Source organism: Ananas comosus, linkage group 4 (assembly GCF_001540865.1).
Source record: "Ananas comosus cultivar F153 linkage group 4, ASM154086v1, whole genome shotgun sequence".
Taxonomy (NCBI): domain Eukaryota; kingdom Viridiplantae; phylum Streptophyta; class Magnoliopsida; order Poales; family Bromeliaceae; genus Ananas; species Ananas comosus.
In genome coordinates, this window is record NC_033624.1 from 11,193,179 (window position 1) to 11,199,373 (window position 6,195).

A 6,195-nucleotide genomic window follows, 5' to 3' on the forward strand; every position below is an offset into this window, starting at 1 on the left:
GACCCTGGTAACTTTCTGAAACTTGCTCGATGCGGAATTTATCGCATCATAGCAGTTCCCCTCCTCTAATAGCCTCTACAATAAGGTAACATGTAAACATAGGTTCAATGACAGGAACAAGAACATAGACAAAGACGGTGGCGAAGATCGAAATGAACGGAGAAAACCCTAACGGAGGAGATAAAGCTACCCCGAATTCCCTAATACGCTCAGAGCGCTATAATCCTCAGATTTGTGCTTCCAACAGAAACGCGGCGTAATTAATTAAGCACGATAATTACAATAGCAAAGAGGGGGATTGATATTGCAATAAGAGTTGTGTATACCGAGAAGATCAATCCTCGCCAGTGGGACAGGGTGAGCTCTCTCCTCCGCCGGATCCGGCCCTGGCGCCGGATTCCAAATCATCGGCGTACGACGACGGGGGCGGCGGCGGCGGCGGCTGCGCGGGGCGGGACGAGGGGGACCATCCGGTGCGGGTGCATTCGGCAGCGGCACCGCGCGGTCAAGAAGCCGTGCTCGAACCCCGCGGCGCCGTTGGCGGGGAGCGGCGCGGAGGCGCCGTAGTGGCCGAGATGCCGCTGCTGGTGCTGGTGTGGTGGTGGTGGTGGGGTGGGGGTGGGGGTGGGGGTAGAACTGCTGGTGGCTGTGGTGGTGCAGGGCGGTGAGCTGCTGGTGGTGCTGGAGGGTGGCGGCGCCGGCGGGAAGGGATGAAGGGATCGGGGCGGGGGGGGCGGCGGCGGCGGCGGAGGAGAGGCGAGGGGGGCGAGGAAGTGGGGGGACGGGGGCGGTGGCGAAGAGGTGGTCGTGGCGGGGTCGACGACGCGGCGGCGGCGGCGGGGACGCCGTGGGCGGCGGCGGCGGAGGCGCGCGAGGAGAGAGGAGGAGGAGGTGAGGCCCTGCATGCGCTTGAGGTAGAGGCGGTACTTCTGGAGGTGGCTGGCGAGTTCTCGCGGGTGAGCCGTCCACGCTCATCAGCTGCATTATCGTCTTCGGCACCGCGTTCTTGATCCCCAGGTGCGCCACCGCGTCCACGAACCGCTTGTGCAGCTGCGGCGTCCCACCAGCCGCGGCCGCTTCAGCGTCGCGCCGGCTCCTCCCCGCCCCCGCGCCCCCGCCCCCGCCCCCCGCCCCGTTCAGATCCGACCCCGCCGCCCCGTCGCACTCCGCCGGACTCTGCGCCGCCGCCGCCGCGCGAGGCCGTGGGCGTGTGGGGTGGCGTGGGAATGCGCGCCGGCGGCGGCGGCGGCGGCGGCGGAGGGATCGTGGTGGAGGCTCGTAGGGTTTGTAGGGGATGGGGAGGGGGAGGAGGTGGGGATGTCGAAGGCGAGGGCGAGGTCGGGAGTGATCAGCGTCTGGGAGAGCGGGGTCAGCTCATCCGGCCTCGGGAGCTGCTCCTCCCACCGCGCGAACCAGCTCGGCTCCTCCTCCTCCCTCATACTTAATACTACTCTTATTATTATTATTATTATTATTATTCAACTTCTACACACCCAACCAAAAAAAAATAAAAATAAAAATAAAAATCTCTCCCTTATCTTATCTCCTACAGAAATTGAAATAGAAATAGAGAAGGAGAAGAAGATTGATGATTTAAAGAGGAGGAGGAGTTAAGAGAAGGAGAGGAGAGAGTGGATGGGGGTGGAGACTGGAGAGAGGTTCGAGGTGGATCTTTCTCTTTTGTTTTTGGTGTTTTCTGATGATGCTCTCTTTCTCTATATCTTTCTCTTTTTTTTTTTCTTTTCTCTCTCTATCCCTGTCTCTTATTTTTATCTTTCCTCTCTCCTTCTCTCTCTTACTAATATTCTCTTTCTGAGGAAGGAGAGGAGAGGAGGACTCGGGATTGTTTAATTTACTGCAGAGGTAGAGAGAGAGAGAGAGAGAGAGAGAGAGAGGGGTGTGTGTTGGGGGTGGGGAGAAGGGAGAGAGAGAGGGCGGAGGGACTAAATTTGTGCAATCTCTTTTGTTTGTTTGTTTGCTTCCTGGGAGGCTATTCTTTGCTTTCTGGGGGATTGGGTGTTGCTATGCGTACCTCAAATTGTACCCCCAAGGGTGGTGTTTAATGTAGGTACCTTATGAAGTACCCTTAAATACAGGAAAGAATTTTTTAGTGTCCTTAAATACAGTTAAAAAAAGATTTAGTAAGTATAATGGTTTAACCCTTTTTGTGATTGAGATATGCTCACCCAAAAATTTAGGTATCCTTTTGGGTCTTTGATATTAAAAATAAAAATTACTAACGCCAACGTAAATATATTAGCGCTTGGACGAATAGAGTGCAAAATTTATATTTATTTTTGGAAGGTATAGATAACCGCCTTCCTTTTTCTGATTAATTTAATTTCTATGTATAAATTTTGTGGAGCAAATGAAATATTACGCTAGCGCAAAATATAGTTGATTCGAGCTACTTTGTGATGGTTTATGGAGTTCATATCCTATCATGTTTCATAACAAATATTTCAAAACTGTATGTTGTTGGTTTGATCTTGCTTTTCTTAATAGTCATCTTCAGTAGGATATTTAGCGGTTGAAAATTCTAGTCTACTGCAATAAAAATAAAAACAAATGAGATCTTGAGGCGTAAAAACAAAAGTCTAACTTGATGCTCCCACTTTTATTATAGAGAAAAAAATCTTAATATAATGTTTCTTCAAATAGTATCATTCAGACAATATATTTTTTCTATGAATGTCATAGAATGATGTTTAATATTAAATATTCAACACTCCTCTTCACGTCACGGCTAGTGAAATTCAAACTCACAATCTTATACTTCGACACCATTTGAAATTATGATTTTTCTTTTAAAATTTAAATTGATAGAGAAGTATGTTTTAATATCATATATTCAATAATTCACACAAACTTATCTATGCAGACCTAAGATATAAATATTCTTTATTATCAAATTACCAACCAAATGTGTAATATATATATATTATCCGATAAACATCATTCTCTGATACCTTAAGCTTCTGGAAGATAGCAATTAGTTCATTTAATTTAACATGGTGTTTGAGCAGGAGTTCATGAGTTCGAATTCCGCCAGATTTCTAATATGTTATATCTTTGTAATTAAAAGTTGGCGAGAGAAAGTACAAATGGAATGAGTCCGCCTACTATACTCTTATAAGTATAGACTCCGTCGTACTCATAATTAATATTTCGGTTTAGAGCAAGTGACAAAAAGTTTGGTGGTTGGTACCCGAGGTCCCAAGTTCGAATCCTAATTAATTCACATTTCTAGCTAAGTTTATTTCTAAATAAAATAAACAAAACGGGTAGCGTGCTACTTATTTCTCAAAAAAAAGTATTTCGGCCATTAGATCTACCCTCCACTATCATCCTAATAGCACATTACTTTATCCAAACGGTCAAAAATTTATAAGTAGAAAAAAAAAATTATACTCATAAATAAGAGTATAGCAGCACTAGTCCATATGGAATTATCTCTAATAGTATTCAGGGTTCATTTTGAGATACCCATAGTACATAGGAGAAAGAAGAAGGGGTGCATCTTTAAACACTCTCTCTCTCTCTCTCTCTCTCTCTCTCTCTTCCTCTTTTATTTTATTTTATTTTATTTTATTTTATTTTATTTTAATTTTTCCGGGTTTTGGGGGTGTGAGGTAGTGGTTAGAGCTTGCTCGCGAGGGGTGTGTGTGTGTGTGTGTGTATGTGCGTGTGGGCAGATCTCGTGGGAGCCATCAAAAGAAAGGGGTCTGGGTTGGCGTTAATTACGGAAATGGGACTCTGAGATTTGGGATCTCGCTGGCGCCCTCCTTGTCGCCATGTGCCCTGTCCCGTTTTTGTAGTTCGTATTATTTTTTCTTTTTTTTAATTTTTTTTTTTAGGAAATAAAAAACGTGAGGTTTGTTGTTATTAGGGATGCAAATGGTTCCGGTTCCGGGTTCCGGGTTCCGGATTGGTAGAGCTCCCATCCAGATCCGTCCAGAATGGGACGGTAAGTAGATCTAGCAATTTCTATTCGTATCGGTGGATATTTGTGGGTTATCCACAAATTTGTGGGTATGGATATTAAATTTTTTAGAAAAAACTTCAAATATTATTTCTGTAATTTCGTACTTTCTCATTTTAATACTTTATGGTTTAAAATGTATCACTTTCGTACCCGATGATTTTATTTTTCTCTTTTTATTATCCCCTCCTCTAAATTTTTTTTTAAAATTAAAACAAAAAGGTACGAAAGTGAATATTCGATAAACTACAGGTGGGATACCTGAAATTTTTTTGGCATATAATTTAACAAAAAATTAATGGAGGGACTGACGAACAGAAAAAAATGAAACCATAGGGTACTAAATTGATAGACTTTAAAGCACATGGTACTAAAGTGAGAAAGTGCGAAACCATATGGATGATATTTGAAGTTTACTCTTTTTATATCCAAAAAATTATGGATAAAACTGATGGTACCCCGTTAAGTTGTGGGTATTTTTGGTAATTCGCGGATACGCATAAATACCCGCGTATATATTTTTAATTAAAAATATGTAATTTTTATGATATTGACTCTATAATCATAAAAAAATTATTAATTTTATATCACCACAAAATTGGGATAATAAAATATTTTTATAGTATGTAATTTAAGTGTTTTAATATTTTATATTGCTTATTTTATGTTGTGCTATTTCAAATAATAAGTTAGGTTATATTTTTAAAAATTAAATATATACTAGTACAATAACTCGTGTGATGCAACGGATAGATAATTGGAAAAAAAAAGAAGAAAACAACGACAAGAGAAGAGAAAACGGCGATAGAAGAAGCGATGCTGAGGGGTGGAATTCATCTTACTGATGAACGAAGGCAACAGCCAAAGGAAGAGAAAGAGGAATAGTTCGGCCTAATACAAAAGTGTGATTCGGTTCGGTTCAAGCTAAAAAAAAAAAAAGAAAACCCGGTTCAGTTCAAGCAAAGAAAGAAAAAAAAACTTCAATCGGTTCGAGGTGAAGCCCACACTTGATAGTGATCAGTTCGATTCAAGCAAAAAAAGAAAAAATTTCAATTCAAAGATAAAAATATATGGAGTAGTTGGGTCGGTTAGTCCCAATGTAATAGGTTGACCTGGTTCAGTTCAAGCAAAGAAAGAGAGAAACCAGATTCGGTTTAAGTAAAGAAAGAGAAATACATGTGGAAGACTTGAACTGGTTCGGGGGAGCCCACACTCAACAATGATCGATTCGGTTCAAGCAAATAAAGAGAAAGGACTTGAGCCGGTTTAGGATGGAGCCCACACTCAATAATAAAGAGAATGTTGCCATGTGGCAAATTTAGGAGAAATAATGTATAGGTATAGATAAATATAGATATAGATGTGTTTTGCATTTGTAACAGGAGCAAAAAAAGATAAAAAAAATCTTGCAGGTAACTTGCATGCCCACCCGCGCTCCCGCCAACGGGTATGGCTATTCAAAAACTTGTGGGTAAAATTTTATCCATGCTCATGTGATCTGCGGGTAGAATGATCCATCCGTGGGTTATCCAATCCACTCGTTTGCCAAGTCTAGTGATAAGTAAAAACAAAAAATATAAAAAAAAATATTATCCATTTCCAATCCGCCCTATTCTGCCAAGTAAATGAAACGGTAAGTACAAGATCCCCTTTTTTTTTATCTGTTCTGATTCGCTAAAAATCAACTTTTCAGGCTCCCGATCCAATCATTCCCGAATGAGGCAGTAAGTGAAGGGCAAAAATAAGATTAAAATTATTCTACTTTGAATCTGTTCCGACTTGACAAAAAAATAGAGTAGAATGTGAGGACTCTTGTTATTAGGGACTGTGTTGCTTTTGTATCGATTTGTTGCAAATTGCGCAAGGAATAAAATTGAGTTATGAACTATTATCCCCCATAGAATTTGAAAATTATATTATATATATATTAGGTTTAAATATGGAATAAAATTAGGATACTGCTTCTGCATTGTTTTCAGGATATTTAAATTAACGAGCTATGCAGTTAAATTTGATTTGGACTGTTTGAACTTTCTAGTTTTTGAATTTTACAATTATAAAGTTATAAAACGTCAGTTATCTAGTGATTAAGTGATCTCAAATTACCGACTGTCTCTGACACAAGTGACAAAGGGCTTGATGGTTGATACCTGAGATCCCCAGTTCGAATCCTAGGTGATTCGCATTCCCAGCTAATTTTATTTTTAAAAGAA

At 41.4% G+C, this 6,195-nt stretch overlaps 1 pseudogene; it reads right to left on the minus strand.

The window, feature by feature from the left end:
• Nucleotides 405-1,937, minus strand: LOC109709097 (annotated as a pseudogene).